This window comes from Thunnus thynnus, chromosome 12 (genome assembly GCF_963924715.1).
Source record: "Thunnus thynnus chromosome 12, fThuThy2.1, whole genome shotgun sequence".
Lineage (NCBI taxonomy): Eukaryota > Metazoa > Chordata > Actinopteri > Scombriformes > Scombridae > Thunnus > Thunnus thynnus.
In genome coordinates, this window is record NC_089528.1 from 12,315,564 (window position 1) to 12,342,970 (window position 27,407).

Consider the following 27,407-nt stretch of genomic DNA (forward strand, 5'->3'; position numbering starts at 1 on the left):
AGAGGGTGAGTATTGTGGGGGAAAAAATATTGATTTTCCCTTTTTTTGTACTCACAGTGTTGTCCTTTATTATGCACTTAAGAGCTAAATTGTTGTTGTTTGTCCTTACTTACTAAAGGAAGGTGAAATGGAAGAAAAGCGGCACCACGTTTGGTCACATGCAGTATATGTATTTTAAGGTGTCCTTGTTTAGAGGTTACCCCTTTAAACCAAATATTGCAGGAGGGAATGGAAATTTATAGAAATATCTACTGCACCCGATTTATCACCGCAGATTAACCTCTATGGAAACTGGGAAAAGCAGGTGTAAAATCTCCATACATATACGGAGGTTGAGAAGCTATAGCCAGGTCAGTTCAGTGAGAGAGAGAGAGAGAAACACAATTTACATGACGCATTACAAAGTTCCTTTAGCTGAGCTCTCAGTTCAGCACCACATCAAAAGACAAAAGTGCAGTGATGCAATGGCCTGTTTTTTTTTCACATGACTTTACCTTTCTGTTTCCCTCAGGTCCCTCCTGCCTATTTTTCCTGACTTTTAATGGCCCACGCTTCCTCTGGCAGGAAGGAGAGCACATTTGCAGTTCCAGAAGTGTGTCCCCTTCAACCGATATTTCAAGTTCAGCGGCAGAAACCACTCTACTCTACACACGCTCCATTACTCTCCAGACAGGTGAAACATGTATCACAACAGTCTGCCATCAGATCTTTTTTAGCTGCACTTTATGCAAATCAGATGAACGGATGAATGGCTGGGCTTACATTTGCAGTCTTAGTAAATACCCAGGTAAGTTCAGAAATTGCAGGTGTTTAGTAAATAACCCCCTTGTCACTGATAACTCTCTCTGTTGGCCTGGGGAGGTTGTAGACAGTCATGTGTCTCCTCACCAATGGCTACACTGCCATTTGTGCTTGATGATTCGCTGTACATCAAGCACCAGCAAAGCTTTAATCTTCTATCTTGACTTAGTTGGGGAAACATTAGTCTCAGTAGTCCAGAAAATCTTTGTTGTATCCACCAGCCTTTATTTTTAGTGACACAGTTCTAAACTGTATTCTTAACCCAGACATACTGCCACAGTGAACTACAGAATCTATACCCAACTCTGTGTTAAGCTGTGTTTTGACCTCTACATCTCTGCCCTTCCTCCAGCACCATCATCCCTCTCTCTAGTGCTTTCTTATTGTTCCTTTTTTCTATGTGGTGTTCTGCAAAATGGAGAATCTAACAACTGTGCCACAAATGTGATTGAATAGTCGAGAAGATGAGCTAGAGATTAACGCAGATCACCATCACACGTAATTACTGCCAGCGTAAATTAAACTTCCTTCCACTTTCTCGTGGCGGGACCTCACAAGTAGATAGAGACCGATGCATAAGCCACAAGAACAACCATATGTGCATGTGCACTTTTGTTGACACACACATATACAGTATGCACACGTCTCTGGTGTACAAGTGTCACTCTCTGCTGGGAGCTGGGATGTCAACTTGACCTTTCAATCCACTGAAGAGGAAAGCTTTGTCTCATGCCAATGAGCAGATGACATGTCCAGCTGGCAGCGATTTAAAATGCTTCAAACTGTTCCTAAAACCTTCTCACAGCGTTTCATCTGTTTGGACAAATTTCAGTAGTTTTGTCCTACTATTCCATTTTCTCCCCCGCTTGTCACGATACTGTGCTGATATAACAGGGTCAAAGAAAAACAGGAAGTGAGTGTTATGCCTGCACAAAGGAAATTTAAAGCTATAAAGAAACTGCTGTGAGTGGAAAGATTTAAGGCAGCAGTGTCAAGTGAGAACCAAATGTAAAAACTTTTTAGGAAGTGGGAAAAGTGCTAGATCACATTTTATAACATTAAATGCCTTTTCAGTGGTTTCTATTGGTTATAACAACGTAAACCACACTAATTAGTCAACAATAGGAGATCATTTCGCTGGTGCATTACTTCTCCTGAACATTTGCCTTCTACTCCTTCAATCCTATGACAAGGGCCTACTGATCATTTTAGATGAGACTCTCGCCCTGCTGTGAGAGAGTAGAGAGTGGATATATAGGGAGCAAAAGAGAACCACAAGGGAAGACATTATTCATACTAGGAGTCTCATCTCATGCTCATGCAGGAGATAGAAAGCACTGCAACACACAGCAGGACTCTGCTCTGCTGGAAAGTGGAAAGAAGAGTGGAGGTCTGCGTTCAAGTGGAGTTTAGATATATTTACACCTGGAATATTTTACATATAATGGTTGAAAATCAGTAGATTAAAGCACACTAGCACACACACTTTTATGTCGTATTGTAGGTGCAGCTTACTCCTTTTACTTACGGCTTTCCTTGGATTTACTCTTCGGTGTTATTCAGCAGTGAAACTATATATTTTTTTGTGAAAAGCAGATATGAAATGAACTGAAATGATCTTATAAAGAGACTCTCCAAAACCAAGACCATAACAGATTGAACTGCTGAGGCAACTTTATAATAGACTATACAAATTGGCCTTATTCTAGTGATTTTTCATTCCTGTGCCACCGTAAATACATGTTTAACATCATGCTCACACAGCATTTCATTTACATTTGAAGATGTCTTCAGTAAGTTTAATAGCAGCCCACAGCTAGTGCAGTTTACTCATGGATGGCAGGTTCAATTTCTGGCTCAAGGTCTTACATTTATCCCAAACAAACTGGGTGGCGGTTGAGGCAGCAGAGCTGTGCCTCTTTAAAGGGAGTCTAATATAAGAGCTGTTTTGTAGAAAGAGCACACATCAGACCATGGAAATGGACTATTTCCAAAATGGCTTTCATGACATGTAGTACCGTAAAGCCATTAGTGATGCGTTCAAGGTATTCATCCCCGTCTTCCCAGTACTGAGCCACAGCAATGAAACAAAACTTGAGGTAAGCTTGAATTCAAAGAGAAAAAAATCAAGAGTCAGCTCTGCTACAAGCATATACCACACAGTTTTCCATACGATTATTTCTGATACTGAAAATTGTTGTAGCGTGTGGTTCCTCCTTTAATAAGTGTCACTGACTGCAACATCTATGGTTGTCTCTGGTCATTTCCTAACATCTGCAACCATTACAGCACTACAGCATCACACTGCACATTATGGACTAATTCACTTACTAGGACAAACAGTCTAAAAGTGGATCCAGAAGGGCACTGGGTAAAATCTGATATGACAGTAATGTGAACACAGAAACCCAATAACAAGATTTCCTGTAAATATCATTACTGCAGTCAACTTGTCCATTGTGGTACTAAAATCAAAATATCTGCTGGTGCCGTCGCTTGGGACTGAGATACATGAAAACATATTACTGTAGAGACACCGCCTGTTGATAATCTGTATTTAATTTGGGTCCCAACTCATATCCTAAGAGACCCTTTGTTACTGCTCCATCAATGTATTGATCAAGTCAAGTCATGTCTAATCAATTTCTGATCTGACCTTCATTTGATTACTATGATGTCATTTGTTGCAGTAGAATAGAGTAATCTTTCCATAGATACAACAAGAAGAAGAAAGTTAATTTACAGTACAAAGTGCCATCACAGACAGAAAAGCACAAGTTCAAATGAAAATAAAAGATATGTATATCATAAAAAGGGTAAAAAGTATTTTTAAAACGATGGAGAAAATAATGTGACAAAAAAGAAGAGGTATAAAAAATGAAGAAGAAATATAATGTAATTGTGTCTCAATAATTGCCAGTTGCCAACCTGCTTGGAGCAGCACAATATTTTGGTCACTTAATTTAGTGAAGGTCCTTCTACATCCTTCAACTAGCTGTCATGTGATCACAGAGAAAAACATTTTTATTAAAAAAAAAAAATTTTTATTCCAAAAGATGGAATAAAAATTAATGAGAGATTCTTTCTGTCCAGAACAGCTAGTGGTCTATTCTGACGGCCTTTACCCTAGTGATTCTCTTCATAGCCATCAGAAGACGGCAGGTATCTGTTCCATTTACAGTCTTTAATTGGAGTCATGTTCTGCTCTGTTAAAACACAATTAAGCACGCCAGATCTGCTGGTACAACCAGGCTGCTGCAGAAATAACCTCAGAAACCTCTGTGATTATGATCACACTTGTTGGTTATAATTTATTATTCTACATAGTTTCAGCAAATCAACGGGCGTGTCGGAGACTGATTGACTGAGTGCGAAAGCACTGGGTAACCTGGAGCAACATCTGCAAATGTAATCTTCTTTTCAACAACTCTGGCCAAACATAAGTCTGATGCCATATAACTTCCGCTTCAAGTCAGTGAAGATCGCAATGAGGAGGCAACTACTTTGTCCTCAGATTGTCAGCAATCAGCGTTGCATATAAAAGGGAAAATCTAACTAAAGTACACTACATTTTAAATTATTTTATTTTATTTCTGGTAGTGTAATGGTATTTAAGTGCAGATGGTTATTGGATGGATCATTGTGATGCAGTAATGGCCGCAGGATTCACAAAAAAAGAGCCCTACAGTAAATCATAATAACGCCAGTGCAGTAGTAGAGCACCACCAGGCAACACAGGGGGAAAGTGAGATAATGTACACTACGCACATGATAGAAATGTGAGAGAGGAGGATGAAAGAAGTGGAGTAAATCAGTAACAGGCAGCCAAGAATAGAAAAATAAGGGATGAAAACAATACCACAGACCGCAACAGCATTTCAGTAGTGTAACAGAATAATGATGAACCCTTGGTAGAATGATAGAATGAGTGGTAATTAATCTTGGGTGGGCACACACACGTTCACCCTCAGACCTAAATGCCCATGCACCAACACAGATAGATAATTATACAGTGTCCTCAGAAAAACACAGCTCTGCGATAATGGGTGACTCGTTGTGTGACTGTAGATCCTATAAGCTGCTGCTGCTCAAAACCAGGGATAAAAGTAGCTAATACAGATGGACATACTGCATAAAAAGAGGGAATGAGAGCACGTCATTATAAAATGTGGGGACGTGAGGAAAGTGAATGAAAAGAGGGAGAAAGAAAAGGGTTAACACAGAGATGAAAGTAAAAGAGAAAAAAGGAAGTAGCAGAAGCAGCGATACTGGAGGCAGTGGGTAAGGGGTGGGGTGAGGAGGGGGAGATAATAGGGGAAGGGAGTCAGGGAAAATGGGGCAATCAAAGATAGAAGAGAGGCATAGCTATCACTTCCTGTATGAAGAATAGGCAACTGCCTATAGGCCTTTACAAATCCCTCAATTTATTTTCCTATTAAAAATATTAAATTGAATTCCTATTGGAGACATTACATGCTAGATATCATACATCATTAAATTATAGCACTGATTGAAAGGGGCTCCATCCCTCGCATGTATGGAAAGACCCAGCAGCAGTATCAACGTTAACGTCCCGATCTCTGATCCAAGTGGATGGAGACCTTTGCCACGTTTCATTTTCCTCATGCACCCTGTGCTCCTTGTCTCTCTTTATTGTCAAAACCATCCAATAAGTGTAAAAGGTCACAAAAATAAAAAAAACAATGTCAACAGTAGTAGCCCATCTGTCCCATGTCATCACCCTTTCTCTTCCCTTTTTTCTTGTCATGCTTTTCTGTCAACTATCAAATAACAGAAAAATGTCATCAAATAATTTCAGATGTATAACAGAATTAGTACAAAAAGGCTGCAACAGATATCTTATGAGGCAATCAGTGATGACTTCTCTCACAAAAAATATTGTAAAGAGATATCTTAAAGTAAATCAAATGGTAAAAATCGTAAAAATAGTAAAGAAAGATGAATTTAAAATTTTGTTCACTTATGGTGTGGTCTTCATACATTCTCTCATTGTCAAGCAGAGATAAAGCCCTTCTCTAATTTCTCTTTCCAGCTTCATTAACAGAACATGAATTTGGTACTATTGTTAACTGACAGTATAATAATTTTACAGAAATTACAATCAGGTGAGAGAATTTAAAATAATTTATCTCACAAAGGGGATTACATATTAGTTTTCTGTATTTGAGGAAACTTAGAAATTTAGATTCTCCTCTGACACAGGATGGGTAATGCGATAATTAATCATAGTGTTTTTCTTCCTTCCTCTAATGAGGCAGTTAAAACAAATCATCTCATCCTAGACTTGTCTCTTATAGTGATGTGTCCATGTGGGAAAGTGTTTATGATGCTGTTAGTTTCATAATAAAAAGTGGTCTGAGAATTGAAACTGCAGATTCATATCCATTCAGCTCAGTTAGGAGGTGATAATTGCTTCAGTGGTAAACGGTGATTCTCATACCACACTTCTAAGATTAACTGATGGCATCTTAGTATCTAGGCTATGTAGGAGTTAATTATGTGTAGCAGTTATAACACAGCATGAGCAGACGAGATGGACAAGTTCAATCCAAGTCATTAGTGTGTCTGAAAATATCCCCAATATAATTCTTTCGATATCACTGATTGCTGTCAGAGAGGGAAGTAAGTGACTACAATACCTCTTTGTGGAGTTTACAGCATGGGGCCAGAGATCATTAGTATGTGATAAAATCTTTAATCCCTTGTTAGTGTATGCAGGGAAAAAATATCCCTCCACCAACCTAAGATGTCAATGTTAGGTGTCAATTAAGGCAACTGCACTGTACCTTCTTACTAATGTAGAGGACAATATTAAAGTCCCTCTCCGCTCAAAGATCTCTCTGTTCTTCTTGTTCCTTCAGTTGGATGTTTGAGCTTCACTGTGCAGAATGATATATGTGAAGAGTTTGACACTAGAAGACTGTTTTCACATTCATCTGCTGAAGGGGGAAAGTTTCTCTGCACTCACTGAAAATCTGAGTTTAAGGGGCGGGCCTATGAACAAGATTTGTGACATCACAACTAGTTTTGAGCCAGTTGTCGTCCAGTATGCAACTTACGTTGCATATGTAAAGTGTGATGTGGAAACTTGAAGCCTCCAGTGCACAAACACTGAGAATGGACTTTTCAGCTTTTCAGTGAATTAGGAGACATCTTGTGTCTGGCAATCCATCTTTTGAAAAGAAAAATATTTGCATATTTATTTGTAATTTTCAGTGAGGGAGAGGCAGTAGATGTATTCTTTATGGTTTTAATGGGGTAATTGGACTTTTTTTGTGGAAAACCCACAGTTACAAATTATTATTCTGAGCAGAGTCTTTCAACCTTTCTGGAGGGCATCTTTAAGTACTGGCCAGCAGTCAATGTTTTGATTTAACATAATTGTAAATGTAAAACAGAAATACAAGAGTAACTTTATATTTTAGTTTGCTGTCAATCAGCGACTGTGGGGTGTAAGATACTCTCCTTCAAGCTGCACTAATACCAATAAATATTTTTAAAATGAACCAAATGACTATAATGTGAAAGGGCTCACTTGTAGTGACAAACCCAAAAAAGCTCTAAAAATCCAAATGTACGCTACCTGCCAAGCACCAGATGGCACACACACAAAGTTAGAGACAAGCTGGTGAACATAGTGAAGCATTTAGCAGCAAAAGAGCCAGATATTTTTCTCAAGAGTTTGTCAGGTGGACAGAAACATGATAATGAATGCTAATGTTGCTCTATGTCTCTTGGATATGTAAATAGGCAATTGTTTGCTAAAACTTCCCCGTCATTACTTTATAAGGTCATAATATGTCAATAAATTAATGCAGCTTTAACCAAAATACACAACACAAGGTTAATTACTTTTTTAACTTTTTCTTTACTTCACTTCTTTATTTGTCAGGACACTTCAATTGATTTTTCTTTTGTTTCAAAGACCAGAAAGCATTCTTACCTGAAGTTACAACTTGCTTGCAAAACACACAGTTTGTTGACAATTCATAAATGTGTTTGAGGCCAGCACTGAGAAACACTGACATGTGCAGTAACATAACAGTTAAATGCATTACAGGAATGGCCGAGAAGGGAACCAACCACAACAGCAGTAGCACCCGAGAGAGGCGGGGGACAAAATCATTACATTAGGTCCATAAGTACTATGAGCATCAACTCTGACTTTTACAGTCCCAGTGCTCAAGTGCAAGATGCAGTAATTAGGTATATTGACTGCTGCATATAAGTGCTGCACTTTAAGCAGAACCAGGTTGGAGCTGGCCAGTGGGTCATTTTCAGAACATTAATTCTTCCCACTCACTCTCTCCCAGGACCCTTCCTCCTTGTACAGGCTGTGTTGTTGTTTTTAATGTTGTTTTTTTCTTAACAACTAATTAAAGGGGCCATAAACTCTCATTTCCACCATCCATGAGCCATAAAGCCCCCACCCCTCCTCTTCCCCCCTTTTGATTTAATTTGGCTTTGCCCACAATCCCATCAAGACAATTTGGAGGTTGCTTTCCTATCTGAACAACAGTATGTGAGACACAGATGTGTCATAATTGCTCTGCAACGTACAGCTCCCTCCTTTTACCTGTCTGTTGTGGACTGCATCAAAACAAAGGAACAAAGGAACAAAGACACTTTGTTTAATTGGCATCAAATATTTTGCACATAGCGGTGCAAAGTTTATAGACCTCCATAACTGCAGTTATTTGAGTATATCTGAGGACAGAGTGGATGTGTTTGTAGAGCAGACTGTAGGGGCTGGCCACAGAAAAAAAACTAATGAGAACAAATTTAAAAAAGTAAAAAAAAAAAAGTGATTTACCTACTACTGGAAGACAAAAGAGAGAGAAATACAAATAATCACAGAAAGAGAAAAGGAGGAAGAAAGGAATGAGGGAATAGGAAGTTAGTGGTCTGTGGTCGTATGTATCTCTTTGTAAGCATAAGATGAAACGCAGCAGGTTTCTAATTCTGGTGGATCTGATGAGTCAGTAGAATCCTATGGGGACTTGAGGGTGAGTGTGTGGAGTTGTTTCAGTAAATGACAACAATTCTGAACAGGAAAGAAATCAATTATCCACATCCAAAACAGAGAGAAAGGCAACCCATGCTCTGCTGTCTTTAAAGTGACTATAATGAATTTAATTTATGTTTAATGATGGATCACATGAATACTTGTGTGTGAAAGGAGATGTTTGTGGACACAGTAGGCAGCTATTTTTAGTGAAAAAGCTCTTATAGTCGACTGAATGCTACCTGTCCCGCACCAAACAGCATACATACGAAGTTAGCGACTAAATGGTGAACACTGTCCAGCATTTAGCAGCTGATGACCCATCAGGAGATGGTGGAGGTCCAGAACAGAGCTAAAAGGAGAGTGAATACTGAATCAGGTGGACACAAACTCGACTCTGAATGAACACATATGTTGAATGCTATATACGTGTAAATATCCAGATGTTTGCTAACACCATATCAACTTAAAAAGTGATCATATGTCACTGTTTTGTTCACAGCTTGTTTTTGCTGCCCTCAAGTGTCCGAAAATCAGTTGTTTAGGTTTAAATGGGATTTACCAGTCTAAGAATCATCAAACAGAAAAGCTACAGTACATCACAAATTAAAGGCTAACCTTGAGGCTCAAGACACGAGGCATAAAATAACTGTGAAAGACTTACCACATAACACTAAATATTACCATCATTCAAACATCAGAGTAGCATTCAGCTTATGAAAGCATGACATTCTGAAAGAATTATGGGACTTTTGATGTACTTTAAGGAAGATGACAAGTCTATACTTAATTTATCACTTTGCTACATTAAATTGTAAATTAAACTAAGTAGGTCCATTCCAAACAAAAGTAATCTGTGTAATTACACTTTAAAGAGGACCTATTATGCTCATTTCCAGCTCTATATTTTTATTCTGGGACACCACAAGAGTAGCTTTGCATAATTCACAGTTCAAAAAACTCCTTATTTATCTTATAGTGGCCCTTTATGCATCCCCTCAGTTCAGCCTCTGTCTCTTAACAGACAGTCTTAGCTCCTGTCTCTTTAAGGCCCCCTTCCTGATGAGCCCTCTCTGATCTGATTGGCCAGCTTTTTGGAAGTTGCAGAGGGGTGGCCGTATCAGAGTTGTGTTAACTTACTGCCGACCCAAACCCAACATTTTGCTTTTGCTTTGCTGTGCTGTGTAATAGACAAACACTCACAGCCTGCCAGCTGAACTCGAGTCATGGCTCGGCAAGACTACCCCTAAAACAATGGAAAAATGCCATAATGTTAGTGTAGTGGAGCAGTGAACTCAGGGGCTGTGCATCAAGCAGATGCCCATATAAAGAAATCTGTCACAAGTTGGCATCAGCTCAGGCTGAAATTAGAAAAAACCATTGGAAACCAAGTATTCAGAGCAGTCTGAAGCTGGTGCTTTTTGCTCACAGGGATTACTTCTACATATGTTTACCTCATTATTTGACATGTCAGCCACTTTTAACATGAACATCCAACATTGTAACATTATATATATATGACTGAAAATACGGAAAAGCATAATAGGCCCCCTTTAAGCACACATTCCAATATGTTTAACTCCACAATTATGTTTTTTCTCAGCTGTGGCTTTTCTTGATGCGATACCCGGGGAGTCTCAAAATGTCAGTTGTTTGCCTTTAGACTGCTTGGCATTAACTATAAGGAAATATTAAGCCTTGCTTAAAGAAACTCTGCCTGCCTTTCAGAATTTCACTCAATAATAAACCTTATTTGTTTTTCCTCCTTGTCTTCTCTTCTGCTTGTTATGAATCATTTGTTGATTTACAGTACAATGAGAGAGGGAGGCAGTGTGTCTTGGATAACCAACAATGGCTCTGATTAGTTTCTGCAGAAAAAGAGATGCAGAGTGCTCTGAGTGATGGCTTACTGTCGATTAGTTTCACTGAGTGGGCCAATGAAGAGGCACAACAGAAGGATTTGAAAGAAGTGAAGTGAAAATGGAGTGGAGGGAAAGGGCAACAAATAGAGAACAGAGAAGGGGATAGGAAGGAGGAGGAGGGAGGGAGTGATATCTCCATTAACAGAAAGCAGCAGGCGACTAGAGGAGCCAAGGTGAGGAGAAATGGATGGCAGTGTGACTGGACTGAATTAGAAACAGTTCTACTCTGGAGACTCAGGCTTCATGTGATGATCAACCAATGTAAACAGTCTACCATTTGCACTTATTTCAACTCACTTCAAATGCAACAATCTGCTAAACGTCAAAAAACTTTGAATGGAAATTCCACGCCCTGATTGGCTAGAGTGAGTGATTCCTCCATCTGTTCTTGTCTTCTTTTGCATCCTTTATTATAAGACTTTTTTTACACTTTAAATGCAAAGCAGGTTCTTTATGTAAGAATAGTCCCAGAATAGCCTGTTCTGTCTCATAATACCACTTTGTACCTCAAGAGGCAATAGTGAGTAACCGTAGTGTCCAGTCTGCCCTCAGTCTAACATGAGAGGATAAAGACATAGAGCTGCCCCAAGCAACCGGCAGCGATGGGGGAGATTTTGAGCCATGCTAAAAGCTGTATAATATAGTTGTGTAATCCAGGACCATTATTATGTCACTTCATTAAGTTTTAATATTTTTTCTGGTGAGAAAGTAACCATTTAGACTTCCAATATGTGGTCAGTTTATCCAAATAACACCTGTTTGGAAATTTGCACCAGCGTTTTTGGAGATGTTTTAGAGCTGCTGGCCGGATGAGACCAGCCGGTCATCTCAGCTGCTAGCAGCCCAACTCCTGAGATGATCGGCCAGTCAGCATTTGTTGTCATACCAGGGAGAACATGATCTGATGAACTGATCTGTGCAACTCTTTGGTAATTTACTGCTGGCTCTAATGTCTCCATAACATTTTGATATCTTGACAACATCATAGCACAGATTCACTCTTAACAGTAGGCTTCTTCATCCCCTCATGTTAGACTGAGGGCAGACTGGAGGTACTCTTGAGGTACAAAGTGGTACTACGAGACAGGACAGACTGAGGCCATTCTTATATATAGCACCTTTAAAGAGTGTGATCACTGAGAACACATTTTGACAGTTTGAAGAGATTTATATGGTGTGGAAAAGTTAAATGAAAGACATTTGGGAGAATAGTAAAAAAAAACAGCCATGCCAGTTCATCATGCGAAATAGTAAGAAAATATTTGACGTAAACTGACAGTATAATTGAAATAATTTAATGCTGTGAACATCTAGTTTATATCACCACAATAACTTTGTATGCTTGTATGTAATTATATCTTTTGATATAATTTGTTTTTGTTTTGTTGAACCCTTCAATCAGGCAGTTTCAATCTACAAATTTTGTGAAGTATTTTATGGCCAAAAATGGCAGCAGATGGTTTCCTCTGATGGGGTGAAAAGAAGCCCCTGATATCTCCAGCTATGCTGACTGTGTGTTGATACCAACAGGAAGCAATCTGGACAGTCTGCTCCATTTTGTGACTGCCAGTAGTTACGGTTCCATCCGACTGCTGCACAATTTGGAGGTGAAATTCTGAAGAATTGATAAAATGCAAATCAGTGTGAGTCTCCATCAGCTACTGCTCTGGGAAATATGTGTTAATGTGACAAGATTAAAGAATTAATCAAGCATCAATAAGTCACATCATGGCATTTAATTTCTGCTGTTTAATTTTACTCATAATTTAAGTTATTTGGAAATTGTTTAGGCCCTAAAAGCATATTTTCTCAATCAGCCTAATACTATTATAAAATTGGGTGCTACATGAACCTACAACTTTCTGCCAAAGTTACAACAGTCACATGAGAGATTGTATTTGGTTTTTTTCGTTGTTTTTTTATCTGTTCTCTTCTCACTGTTTTAAAGTGAACTCCTCAGTCGAAAAAAGGTGCTGGTACCGTACTGCATACTGTGCATCAGTCAGAGGGTAGCAATGTGAAAATGATGGAAGTTATTTAGTTAATTAGTTAGTTTACTTTTCTGAAATGACAGATATCACTGGTGGCAGAGTATATAATCTGTGCTAATTAATCTTAATGTCATTAAGCTAAAATTAAACTTTTGGCTTGCAAATGGTGACAGCTAAAGGTATTCAGACTAGTGATTTGAAAGGATTAGGATTCAATATGCAGCTTTGATAATAGTTTGGAATTCAATTAAATGTTCTGATAAATGCAAACACCAATCCTACATCTGGCTAAGTAGCTAACTAAGTGACTGTCATTGTCATTGCTGAATCCATTTTGTCACACCAGGTCAAAGATCACCAAATCAAAGAGGACAAGTTCTATCAGGTTGGTTAGTTTGACACCACACTGGGTGAGAGACACATCACTTGATTCAGACCAGTCATGAAAGTTGTGCTGTGGCAGACATCTATTTGGTTGCTGCCTCTCATATCCTTTTTGTTGCTGATTCACATCTCAGCTGTGTGTCTGACTGTCTCTAACTTTTCTTTAACTTTTCTTACCATCTGTCTCAGATCTTCTGTCACTGTCTGCCACGGTAAATCTGTCATCTAAACCCACTTAACTGTGTCTTTCTTTTGCCCTCTCTCTCTGTCTCTCTCTCTCTCTCTGAGAGAACGGCGGAGTGAGTGGAGCGTGGAGTTGCAGCGTGTGCTTCAGCGTGTAGTTTGCCTTGGTAGCATGGCTACCGGCTCAGTTGGCCAGTATGCCCGTTGTAGAGGGTGTTGCGGAGTTTGAGAAGCTGACACGCCATCATGCAATCATACTTGTGCCAGCAGTAAATTGTTCAGTGGAGGAGGCTACCTTAGCGGCTGAAGAGGTGATGGGTTGCAGCAACGTGAAGTCTGACTCCCGCATGAATGGAGCTATTGTTATCTTGCTGGATAGTGCGGACAAAGTTAGTGGTAGTCATTCAAGACACTTTCACTCCTGTTCTCCTGCTGGTTAGTCCGGCTAGAAAGATAACCATCTCTAATGCTCCCCCATCCATTAAAAATGAAGTGCTGGCTGAAGAACTGTCACAGTACAGACAGTTCATCTCCCCAACAAAAATGTTTTCTTTGGGCAGCAAATCGCCCCTGCTCAAATAATGTGGTGTGTCACTGTGGGCAGGTTTTCATGGTTCTCAAAGATAACACTGATGATCTTAATCTGTTTTTTCACTGTAAAATAGACAGGTTCAACTACATGGTTTTCGCCACGTCTGAGACCATTAAGTGTTTTGGTCGTGGTGGATGCAGAGCGACTGGGGCTGCACATGGCCCCCCCGGGCAGTGAACCCCCTGCAGGTGCCAGTTAAGAGCAATGATTAGCGACAGGGAAAGGATAGCAAGCAGGCTGACATAGTCAAAGAGAAAGAGTCAAAAAAACCCAACATAAACAGACTCAGTGTGAGAGCAGTTCAGAAAACACAGCTACTGTAACTGATAATTAACAAAATGAAAAAGTACATGATAATCTGTCAGTGTGTGAGGATTTTATTGAAGCCAAATATATATCTGATGATGAATTGTTAAAGCTTTCAAAAAAGAGGAAAAATTCAGAAACTGTCCAGAGTAGAAAAAGCCAAAAGCCATTAAAGTCACTGAAGGGACAAAAGCTGGAAAATCCCTTGCGGAGTCAGAAAGTGATTTCTCACTGACCCAAGAGGACCAGCAGAGTCAGTACTCTCCTGCTGATATCAAGAAGTTTCTGCAGGGAACTAAGGGATTCAGGCTTGTGAAAGTAGAGCATCACTTTTCAGACCTGAAACTATTTGTTGAGTCAGCTAGGCCTCCGACAAAAATATCAGGAAACTTTGGAGATGATGTCCTGACAGAACAGGAAATTTATCATTTGAAAAAAGTAATACTTAAAGTAAATCACGAATAATTGGTGCTGCTGCTGATGTTTAAACAAAGGAACTTGTGTTTCCTGTTATATTCTTCTCTTGTTGTTTTTTTCTCAAGCTTCTCTCTCGCCATGCATGAATTCAAAATAGGCAATTTGAACTCAAACAGAGCCGGATATGATATTAAAAGAGCTGCTTTCTTTAAGCTGATCGAGTTGAAGAAAACAGATGTAATATTGATTCAGTAAACACATAATAATATAGATAATGAAAGTGACTGGGGGATGTAATGGGGGAAGTCATTTTGAGCCATAAGTCCAGCTGTAGTGGAGGAGTGGGGATTGTGTTTTTCAAGAGTTTCTTGCCTTCTTCCTGTGAAGTGGAAGAAATGATTAAGGGCTGTTTATTGAAGGTTAAAACTCAGTATGAAAATGTTAAAATAGTTTTTATTAGTGTTTATGCGCCTACCAATGGGGTGGTTAGAATAGCAGTACTGAATGTCTTGTGTGATACCATTAGCAACTGTAGTAGAGACGAGTATTTGTTTTAAGGAGTTGATTTCAACTGTACTGAAAATCCAAATCTAGAGATAGACCAAGAGCCTCATCCTGCTTCATCACGCAGGTTCAAACAGTTGACTGAAGCACATGAGTTATCAGATGTTTGGAGGATTTTTCATAAAAATCACAGGCAGTAAACCTGGAGTCACTCTAAAGACAATGTGTTATCTCTGGCCAGGCTGGACTGTCAGCCTAAAAGCTGTCACATTAACCCAGTGCGCTTCTCTTATCATTGTCTTGTTTTTTGCTCTGTTTTTATAAAAAAATGTCCATTTACAGAGTGCTTATTGGCATTTTAACACTGCTCTGCTTTGTGACAAGGCTTTTAGAGCAGCTTTTGAATATTTTTGGTTTACCCACAGAAAATGTAACTCTGTAAATCTAATTTTGCCTGTGTCCAACAGTGGTGGGATTTGGTAAATCACAGATTAAACAGCTGTGTCAGCAGTTCACTCGTAATGTCACTAGAAACAAATATTTTTATACTTTTGGTCTGGAGAGGAAAAATGGACAGAAATCCAGAAGTGGCTGTACAATCTTAGATTCTTCTGAGATTAGGAAATTTGCAGTAAATTATTAAAGAGATCTATTTAAGAATGAACTAACAGAAAACCCAGATGTGTGCAGCAGCTTCTTTACTGGTCTTCCTCAGGTGGATGCTGAAGCCAATGTAAAGCTGGAGGCTCAGTTATCCCTTTATGAATTGTATACCGCTGTGATGAGCTTACAGAGCGTCAGAGCTCCTGGTATAGATGGTCTTCCTGTTGACAAGACCTTCTGGTCTATGTTGGGTGAGGACCTGTTGGAAGTTGTCACAAACAGCCTGAAGAGAAGATGGCTGCCTCTGAGCTGCAGGAGGGTGGTCATCACTCTCCCAAGAAAGGAGACCTGCAGGAATTGAGGAACTGGAAATCTGTTTCTCTGCTGTTCACGAATTACAACATACTGTCCAACGTCCTGGCCACCAGACTCAGAAAAGTGATGGCTTCTGTCATTCACACTGATCAGACATAATGTGTGCCCAGCAGGCTGATGAGTGACAATGTCACTTTAATTCGGGATGTTTTGGAGGTCTCTAGGTCATTGGCTGTAGACACTGGTCTGATTTCCATAGACCAGGAAAAGGGTTTTGACCAGATTGAACACCAGTATCTATAGCAAACTTTGGCTGCTTTTGGGTTCAACCCAGGTTTCATAGCCAACATCCAGGTTCTGTATAGTGACACTACAAGTGTTCTGAAAATGAAAAGGTCAAAAGGTCTGAGTGCTCCTTTCAGTGTTCAGTGGGGAATCAGATAGGGACTGCTCTTTGTCCAGCATGCTCTACACTCTGGCCATCAAGCCTCTGCTCCATAAACTAAGAAATGATCTGAGTGGTGTTTGTTTTCCTCACTGTGATGTCTCTTAAACTGCCGGCATACACTAATGATGTTATTGTCCTGGTTAACACACAGAAAGATACTGATGTGTTAGTGGATATTGTCAATCTGTTTGGTTGCATACCCTCTGCTAGAGTAAACTGGGGGAAGAGTGAGGCTGTCACGGTGGGGGTTAGGCTGAGGGATCGGCTCAGGTTACCTGGAGGTTTGGTCTGGAAAAAAGGAAGGCTCATAAAATGGTAATGGCTTTTACCTATAATGTCCTAAAGAGGTCATATCCTTGTAATCAATAATTTGGTATCTTCTGCTCTGTGGCATTGGTTGGCCTGCGTTGATCCCCCAGCTTCTCTTCTGTCACACATCCAAAAGGTTTTAGTTGATTTTTTCTGGGATAGGTTGCACTAGGTACCTCAGAGTGTCCTGCTTCTTCCTAAGGAGGAGGGTGGACAGGGTCTGGTCCATCTGGCCAGTAGGGACGCTGCCCTCCGCCTTCAGTTTATTCAGAGATTGCTCACTGGGCCTAAAGACCTGGTGTGGAGAACTTAGTCAATCCTGTTGGATTGGCTGCTCGGCTGGGAGTGAGATCCACACGAGTCATAAATCAGTTACTGAAACATTAGAAACATAAGCTGACAGGACATGACTGTTCCCTTTAACTGACTTTTGTGATGGTGCACTGCTGACCCATATCCTGCCATTGGACTGTTTCCTGAATTTAAAAATTGTTCTCGTCCTTTACTCAAGCCTGTCGCCCCTGTAGGTGCTTCTTTGGTGGATGCCTCAGGGAAGACTGTATAAATTGATGGTTAAAACTTTGAATCAGCGTAAATTGAATGGGCACTGTGACACCCTGTGGAGGACTTATCTGGACTTAGATCCTGACTTCAAACCAGCATGGAGGTCTTTGTATAAACCTCCTTTCACAAAGAGACATGTGGACTTGTAGTGGAGAATCCTACATGGCATTGTAGCAGTGAACTCCTTTATGTCTGTTATTAACGCTGCAGTAGAGGAAAAGGCCCCTTCTGTATCCAAAGAGAGACAGTGTTTCACTGTTTCTCAGACTGCCCTTGTCTGACAGCTCTGCTTTTGTTGTTGGAAACCACTTTTAGCAGATTGAGAAGTTTTTATGGAACAGGGTTTTATTCGTGGTTTTAAATACACTCGCCAGCAGATGAACAAATGTCAGCCATTGACAGGCAAAGATGGCGGTGTATGTGAGCTGGAGAAGGAAGGTGGAGGACGCGTTGAATGTCGATGTGGTTCCTGTTTTTGTGAAAATGGTGAAGTTCAGACTGCTGGTAGAATTCAGTTTTTACAGAGATGCTCATGACCTGGAAAGTTTTCAGCTGATTTGGGTTTAGGGTGGGCTGCTCTGCTATGTAAGAGATGGACAGTCAAGTTTTGGACATGTGCTGATGTAATTTTTATACCTATGTAAATATATTATGTATGTCTTAATTATGTTTTTGTACAGTGCACATAGTGGTAAGTAAACAGTTTTAAAAATCCCTCTTTTTCACTCTCTCTCTCCCTGTCATTGATACCAGGTAACAGGTGTCACCTGTCGCAATTGTCAGTCTGACAATTTGTCAGGAGTTTTTTCTTGGTTCCTACTGAAGACTTATATTAAATGTCCCTCGAAGGAGGAAGCTGGGAGAAATTAGAATGACAGTTGAGTGCAGTTCAGTCCAGGCAAAAAAAGACAACAAAACACATACTGTATGGGATGTCAATGGAGGTTGGTGGCTATAGCGACGATAATCATAACAATGACAAAGATGGAAGTGCATACTTCAAATGCACAAATGCATACTGTAATCATCTTCTAAACAACTATTGTGATCAATTACTAAAATACTATATATTCAAACTGTCAAACATCAGAAGGAAAACCAACTCAGAGAAAGAGGTTTCAACATCAACACAGAAACAGTTTTTCCTCAGACTTTTACTTTCGCAACAAACACCAATTCCTTAACTAGCTGCCCTCAACCTGCTTTAGCTGCTCCCTCGGCTCAGTTGCTTATGGAGAACGTCTAACATCTACAGATCAACCAGAGTAATAATGCATTAAAAAGAGCAGGAAGTCTGTTATATCTGTCCAAGCTGCAAGATGTCTGATTCAATTACAGCACAAAATCTGTTCCAATAGCTCTCTAACAAGGGGAGAGCAGAAAATTACTTCCACTGTGGTGTCCTCAACTGAGCTCATAGCAGCACACAGTGACTGCATCAGAAATACCCTTGGTCTAAAAATGTCCAGTCTGTTCCCTTTGTGTAGAAGATGGCACAATAATGCATTCTGAAGCATTCTCATTTTTAGCATAAGCAATAAAATTCACATGGCCTGAGACATACTCTCAATTAATAAAAAAATTGCTGTCCTTGTGATACATTAAAACCTTTTGTGCAAATACGGTGCTGACTGTACTGTATGCCTCTTACCCAACATACTCACCACCTTAATCACAATTAAATATGCTGTCACAGGTCATGTGGGTGCTATTATAACTACTTGTGTCTGCAAAGTGCCCTTAACAAACTTAATTTTGTTCACGGCTAACAAGTTCTTCAGCTGAACTTGAGACACAGTGGCTGAGGAATTGCTGTGTTTTCACAGTTCCAATTACCTTCTCCTTCTTTTTTATTTTCTAGCACCTATACAGTAGTTTATCCGTCTTCGGAAGCATTTATTCAGATTCATTTGGTGTGTAAAAATGTGCAATGGAATTAATTCAGAAGGCGAATACCGGCTCAAAGAACTTTAAATATAAAGGTATAACATATGGCTGGAAAATAGTTGCAAATCCGTGTATGGCACCATGGATAAAGAGTGAGAAATCACCCCAGGGAGGTTAAAGTTGCTGGCAGAGGCATTTTTAAAGCGGGAGAAAAGCTTTAGTCATGGCTGAAAGGGCCTATAAGCCCCCTTAGAAAAGTATGAGCATGAAAAACAGTCACTTTCCACAGAAGACTCATTTACTACACACAAATGTGCATGCAAACACCAACACACTGAAACTCAACAACACTGACAGAATTAGTAAACTACTGCACCACTGGGAGTGATTGTTTAAAGCTTTTAAGTGTCATTTTAGCACTGTTTCTCAACAGTCCTCTGGTCACAATGGTGTGCACAGTGGTGTATGCATTGTTGAAGCACTTGGTCTCAAAATTGAAAAGAAATTGTATGACTGTAAAATTGTCAAATTCCACCATCTGAGAGATGGGGTTGAAGCTGAAAGAGATACAGTCAAAAGTAGCGAGACAGTGATTTCAAACAAGCTTACATTAGGGAGGTTTCATTACATTATAATTTGGAATTCACATTACTAAGGAAAACTTTTTATGAGGAAAAAGTGCATAATAACTGAAATGTGGGTCTTAATGAGACTACAGGCTGAAACTCTGCCATAACAATATAATCAGACTGTAGCTCACTGTTAAGATTAACATTATGTATGTTTATTGTACCTTATCTGGGTAAAAAGCAGAATGAACAAACAAATGGATGAATGTACTAATTATTTTTAAAATAATCATTGTGTTGTGGAGGTGGATGTATATAATTCCCCTTTCAAAAGTTGTCTAAATCCTAATTGAATGAGCATCTGTGTTTCCTTTTTTTTTTTTTTTTGCTATTATGATTCCAGAATCAAATTTTAACTAGTACATTTGTTACATGGAGTTGCTTGTAAATGTGTTACAGCACATCGCTTAACAAGCACAACACATAATATTAAAGCAATGCTCAGAGTGTGGGGCTAAAACAATACATTCACTTCTGTTATTTATGATAACAGAAATCCTGGCAAAGTCACATACTTTTGGTAACACAACAAACATGCAGGTACTCCTCATTCTACACGAAGCTGATCACTGCTGAGTGTGGTGTCAAGTGGTCACAATCACGTGAATAACACCTTGTTTTGCTGTGTGTCTTTACAGTATGATATTTAATATCACTGACATGATCAATCAACGGCTCTGCATCATCCAGTATCGTGAAACTGCCAGACATCAGACCCATCTGGTGCAGTCGCACTGTAGCCACCTGCCATGTAACTCACTCACACAGAACTCAATCCTGGTGTACTTTGAAATAAATACATATGCAAGTGGATACACTCACAGAGAAACACTAAAGCACACATGCTCCTGTTGATAAATGTTAACACAAACGTGCAAAATAAAGCTGCAACTTAATCCGACACTTCATAAAACACATTTGCCTGACTCTCCTGGCATCACTGAACAGCAAGTTTCTGTGTGTAAGAACTTAATCAAACAGTCAGCTTTTGGCGTATGTGTATACAGATGGTGGGTCACGCCTTGGCGCTGGTGTGGATGTGTGTTTTGTGGGCAAAGGTCTCAGTAGAGCTTAAGACATTAATCATATTCCAATATGTTGTTTTTAATTCAATAACTGTATATGTTTAATCTTCACACTTGTTTTTCAAATGGCCTGTTTCACTATATATTCTGAGGATAAACTTTGTTGATGCTAGGGCCTGTGTGGAGCCATTAGGACTGGAATGAGGCTCTTACGATTGGAAAACTATTAAACTCTTACTCTGTTCGTAAATATTTTAGTATTTCCATCACTCTGAGTCTCCCTGTGTCTGTCTGTCTCTCCTTCTTTTATCCCTGTTCATTCTATGCCTCCAGAATCACAAACACACTGGCACACACACTCTCACACACTCGTAGCCTCAGGCTATATCCAAACCACCATGGTAGAGAGGACCAGGGGTGATGGACTATTGACTGATAGAGTTCAAGCAGTCCATGTAACTCTTGGTGTGGTTAGCCAGTCATTTCAGCAACAGCCTTGGGCAACCTGCTACTATTCACTGTATGTTTGCATGTATGAGAGAGAGAGAGAGAGAGAGAGAGTGTGTGTGTGTGTGTGTGTGTGTTGGGGGAGGGTGGGCAGTGTAGGGGGGGTATAAACACCGACCCTGTTGGGGCTATAATCCTCATGGGGACCAAAACCTGGTCCTAATGAGGCAAAACGTTATTTGTGAGGTTCTGGTTAAGGTCAGGGGTAAGGTGTGAATTGAGGCTAGGTTAAGGTTAGGGCTAGGCATGAATTGGTTATGGTTAGGGGGTTAGGATTAGGGTTAGGCTGTCCACCATGAATGGAAGTCAATGCAATGTCCTAACAAGGATAGCTGCGCAAACTTGTGTGTGTGTGTGTGTGTGTGGGCGCGCATCAGGATTTGTGTGTTTCTGTTTTGCTGCAGACTGATGGTATTCCCAGAAGCCTAGGAGAGTGACTGGGAGGATGTCTGACAGGTTAAGATAAAAGTGGACCAACAGCCAATAGTGTGGAGGCAGTGGGCTTTATAAGCACAACATGCCACACAGCATACATTGTCAACTCTGCATAAAAATTAACTATGTATGGGATTTCAGGAATAGGATGCTGCATTCACATATGAGATGGGGTTGGCAAAGCACATTGGCTGTACAGGTATGTGTAGGTTATAAAAATGTAAGTGCGTGTGTTTGTTTTAGTGTGTCGAGTGAATGCGACTAGATGGGAACTCAGGGAGGGGAGTAATTGCAAGAAGGAAAAGGAAAGAAAGGGCCAGAAAAATGTGAATGTAACAGCAATGAAACAGAAAGATGAGGGTATATATCAGGGATTAGTTACGGAAGAAGAGGTAGAGCAGAGCGGTGGATAAATCATCACCACCTCGAGGCATCCCGTGGGGTGGGGGGGTAGGTGGGTTCAAGGTATCCCTCATGTTTTTAGATTAGATCGAGAAGATTATTAAATTGTTAAAAAAATAAATAAATAAAATAAATTATTAAACAAGATGTCCAATTCAAGAGTCAACACAGAAACATCACAGACATCTGGATTACACCAACACTGTTGCCCCTAGAACTGCACCTGATCCTGTTATTATACGTTGTCAAGTGGCTGGAAGAAGGGAAGAGTAGCGGGATCATAAAAGGCTAGGAAACATAGCCTTAAGCTGCAAGTGTCATGGTGGCAAGAGACTTTCATCTTTTTACACTATCTTAAGAAGACACACTGATACATTTAATCCATACTACTGCACGCTGCTCCTATACCACTTTACTTTACTTTACCCTTAAGTACCAACCCAGATAAGAGCAGACACCATTAGAGCCTTCCCTTCAATAGAAGATCACACACACACACAAACACGCACACACACACACACACACACACACACACACAAGAGAATCCTGATAGACTGATGAATGCACCCTGCCATGACAATAACAAAGGAGCGCACTGTGTGTATGTGGTGTGCGTTTTTGTGTGTGTCTGTGATGTCCATGTGTCATTTTTCATCTCCTCTCTAAGCAGGTTTGGCCCTGGATGTCTACATAATCTTGTGTACTGAAGGCTCAATCAGTCCCTGTAGGTGATCAAAGGAAATATAACAGTTCACACTGGTATTAGTCTAAAATATTGCACACAAACTTGTCTGTAATACAAGGCTTCTTTGTATTGAGAATATCATATTTTCTACATGGAAGCATTGTAAAAAAAAATAAAGGGTAACAACTGCAGATGTTATATAGCTATTATTAAGCAATCATAGCCTCCCTGGTGTAGATTTTTACACTATCACTGTAAGCCAGAGGTGGTGTACATTATTCCCAGTTCCCGAATCTCCTGCCTTAGTGCCTGTATTTCCTCTTTAAACACAGATTTCTTGTAAAGCCATGTCCAGTGAGACAGGTTCCTAGCTCAGTAGTCATGCTCCTGGACGTCAAGTGTGTGTCTCCCCACCCATATACAAGTGTTCCTGGCTGATAACAATTCCAGTCAAATAGAGGAGGCACAACTCCTTTCACCTTTGAAGTCCCACTCTCCATTTGGAAAAATAATTAGCATTTTAATTTGTGGGCTGTTTACAACATTCACTCTAGCTGCATTTTTATGGACTGTGGGAGGACACAGGTGGAAGAGATCATATCTCCACACAGAAAAGGTCAGGGCTAGGTTCAGGTTGGGACCCTCCTATTCTAGTGGTTTGTCCTGGTTCAGTTGTTTGTCCTGCACTACAGCTCCTCTGAGTGTTTGACCAGTCTTAACGAACTGGACCACACTGCCCAAACACCGCAGCTCAAATTTGCTTCACCCAACAGGTTTTATGTTAAAGCATCCTTCATAAATAAATGTTCACCTTTTTTCTGAGCATCAGACTTCATTTGACTGTGGAAACAATAGTGTGACAAAAAAAAAAAAAAACCTCAAGGTCCACTTTACCTGCAAGTCACAATCTTCCTCTTCTTCAAACTCCACTGACGAAGACTGTGAGTTAGAGGCAGTTAAAAGCCCTGGAAAAAGCTAATAAGTGAACTTCCAGTCGGGAATGTAACCCAATTAAATAGCTTTTATTACCTACTATTTACAAATAGTCATTTCAATTCTTTAAGAACCTGCAGACATATTGGGCTGGTGTGTGTGTTTGTGTATGTGTTTGTGTGTGTGTGTGTGTGTGTGTGTGTGTGTGTGTGTGTGTGTGTGTGTGTGTGTGTGTGTGTGTGTGCGAGAGAGAGAGAGAGATAGTGAGAAAGACAAAGGAGAGGTAGGGAGGGACCAGGCCAGCTAAGATCTATGAGCTGTCAGTAACACTAATCAGGCTTTCCTCAGCAGCATTCATCTCTGGAGCAGCACCAAGAACTGGGCACTGACCAGCAGCCAGCCAGCTACAGTAACTAACCATGGGCAGCCATGGCTACAGCATTGCCTCAGCCCGCTGATAACAAAGCAAGAAGCATATTATTTTACAGAGATGACACATCATATTGAGTTGCAGCGGCTTCAAACCTTTGTTGATCTTAGTTATGTTCTCATTTTGAAAACTATGTGTCTTCTTGAAAAAGCTTTTTGCCTTTTAGTTGTCGCCAAGCTGCCCAGTGAACTCATTGTTAAAAGACAATAAAGGAAGTAAGAGCCAACAGGGTATTCTGAGATTGTGTACCATACATTTTCAACAATAACATGATAGATGGAGAATGAGACAACATTGTGAGAGTGTGACGGAATACCATGGAAGATACAGTATGTGAAATATGTGCACTGACTGACTTCAAGGATACAATTTTAAGAAAAACAGTCCCTCAGCATTGCCAAGCTAATATCATCTGAACCCTTTTCATGCTTGTTGCTCTACAGTTGTGCCATTTCCAAAACCTCTCTGCCTCTCCCTGCCAGCCTTATACTCACTTTCAATCCTCTGCAGTTTGCATCTGACTTTGTCAAAGTTGTCCGCATTACATTACATTTGAAAGAATATGTCATTGGAATAAAAAGGCATGAGGGAGGAAGGGTGGGGGCCAAAGTAATCAAGGGAGCTGAAAAGCGTGAAAGTACCATTACTCATAATGCCATATACACATAGCAAAGATAAATGACTGCAATCCAATGGCAGCCCTCCAATACTGGATCCAGTTAGGCGGAAAGGAAGAGGAAAAACCTTCCCCTTGCCTACCATCTTACCATTGTTTCAAATAATTGTTACATATTGGGAGCTCATATGAAAACACGTTCTAAAAGCTGTGTGAATCAAAAGGACTTTAAGACAACAACAACAGGTTATGGCTTTTAAAACCAAAGTCTGATTTGTGATACCTGTTATCCACTATCAGCATGTCTGGCTGTGACTCTTGTATACATCCCACAATTTGCCAATATTGTCACTTTCAGTAATGTTATGGATTTTTTGAGGCTACAGTATTTGCTGTGGATGTGTCACATGGTTGTGGCTGTCAAGGTAAGGCTAGCAGCCCTGATGTAAAGACTGCAGAACTCTCTCTGTGAAGAAACAGAAAGTGAAGCTGAACCTGCAGCAGACAAGACAGTCCTTCTTTCTTCAACAGCTGTGGTAGCTTCACAGGTGACAGTTATCTCTGCCTCAGGCTACATGTTCTCTAAGGATAGACAGCACATCAGGATGAGCAACTTGTGCTGGGGGAAGCTGCCCAACTTAGGGGGGAAGAGTATGAGAATAGCAATACACTACCACACTGCCTCAAGGATTCTTCTGCCCAGGAATAGTTGTATATTGTAGAAAACAAAACAACAGAAAGGATTGTGAAGCCATATTGTAAGACAGCAAAAACTATCCGATTGATCCTGTTTGTTATACTGACATAAAAACTTCACCAGTGTTTGACATGATATGAAAAAACTACTTGATCTATTGTAAATTTATACATAGGCCCACTGACGTTAACTGGTACTGTGATGTCAACTCTCTAAACTAAACTAAACTAAACAGAATTTTTTCGTTCTGATAAGCACACTCATTTTCTCAACAATTACAGTGATTTGAGTGAAAAACAGTAAAATACACACATAAAAAAATTCACATTTTTCAGACACTTTAACTCTCACGAGCATGCTGTGCCAAAATCGTGTTAGAACTGTGGTTGATGTCATTTAGTTGTCATGGTTTGTATAATGTTGGTTAAAAACAACAGCTCTTGACATGGGTACATGACACAGTCACACACCTCCCAGTGTGATTTCACTTCTTCAGAGGTTTTTTGCTGCTGAGAAAGAAAGCTGTGGGAGTTAGGGGGAGGTAGCAATTGCCAACAGCAAGAAACTTTGAGAAACAATAGCGAGAGAAAGAGGCGTAAAGGTAAAAAAAAAAAAAATACTCAGAGGGAAGGAAGAGAAATATGGAGAAATAAGGAGAGTTAATTAGGGACTACTTGAAGGAACCATGAGGTTCACATAATGTGTATTGAAAGACAGAATAATACTCAACTGAACTAATGTCAGATACTGAAAACAGCCTGCAGTATCACTGAGTAACAATGCAGTGTTACATCATGTTTCTTTCTGGGCTTTAACACAAAGGTTCCCATCATGCCACAGCAGCACCTGGGTTAGGGTTGCAAATTAAACTCTGCCCATGAAATGATTGTGGGGACTTCAAAGCTTGAAGTTTTCCAAAAACTTTATTTTTTTATAAAGATAATTTACTGGCTTTGCTATTGCTCTACACCTGCTGCAAAGGTAAAAATGTTTATATGCTAGCAGGGAAGCAGGTCTAAAAGAAAAGGTGTTTCATCATATTAGCTTACACAGTAATCTAAAATACTTTTAGGGTAGAAGACAAATCCAAATTAGAAAGAAATCTAAAACAGCAAAATGAATCTGGATATTAAACAAGTAATTCTACAATTTAGCATTGCACTCCCATAAAATTGTTGGACTTGCAATGGATAAGTTTTTCATTCAACTTAATTTTCAAACTTGTCATCTTCAGCCCAACCGACATTAATTTATCAGACTTTGTACAGCTTCGTCTGGAGCCGCATAAGCCTTTTTACAACTTTTTTCACATATGCAGTACTACTTTCCAAGACCTGTAAACAGACTTTGATGTAAAATCAGTGGAGGTCCCCTTTAAATAAAACACTTTTATCTAGCTTTGCTTGAGGTTTCTTCCCGTTAAGAGTTTTTCCTTGCCGCTGTCACCAAGTGCTGTTCATGGGGGAATTGTTGGGTCTCTGTAAATGAAAGAGCATGGTCTAGACCTGCTCTATGTGAAAACTGCTCAGAGATAACTCTTGTTATAATTTGGCGCTATATAAATAAAACTGAATTGAATTGAATTGAATAGTTTTGTTTGCCTCACTGATAAAGGCTTTATTGGTCTCGGTTACTGACATCACAATGCAATGAAGTACATTCCTCTCTGCCCCCCCTCGTTCTCTGTGGGTCTCTTTCTCATCATATTCAGTCTTTTAACACTTTAAACATACAGAAGATTGGTCTGCCTATTATTGTAGTGGCTGGGTCGGTAAGATGTACTCACAGACTCACAC

General features: G+C 39.9%; 1 protein-coding gene across 1 annotated transcript in view; it reads right to left on the reverse strand.

Moving 5' to 3' along the window:
• The window catches only part of clstn2a (calsyntenin 2a), a 169,168-nt gene that overhangs the window by 84,414 nt on the left and 57,347 nt on the right, over positions 1-27,407 (reverse strand). The window lies entirely within an intron of this gene.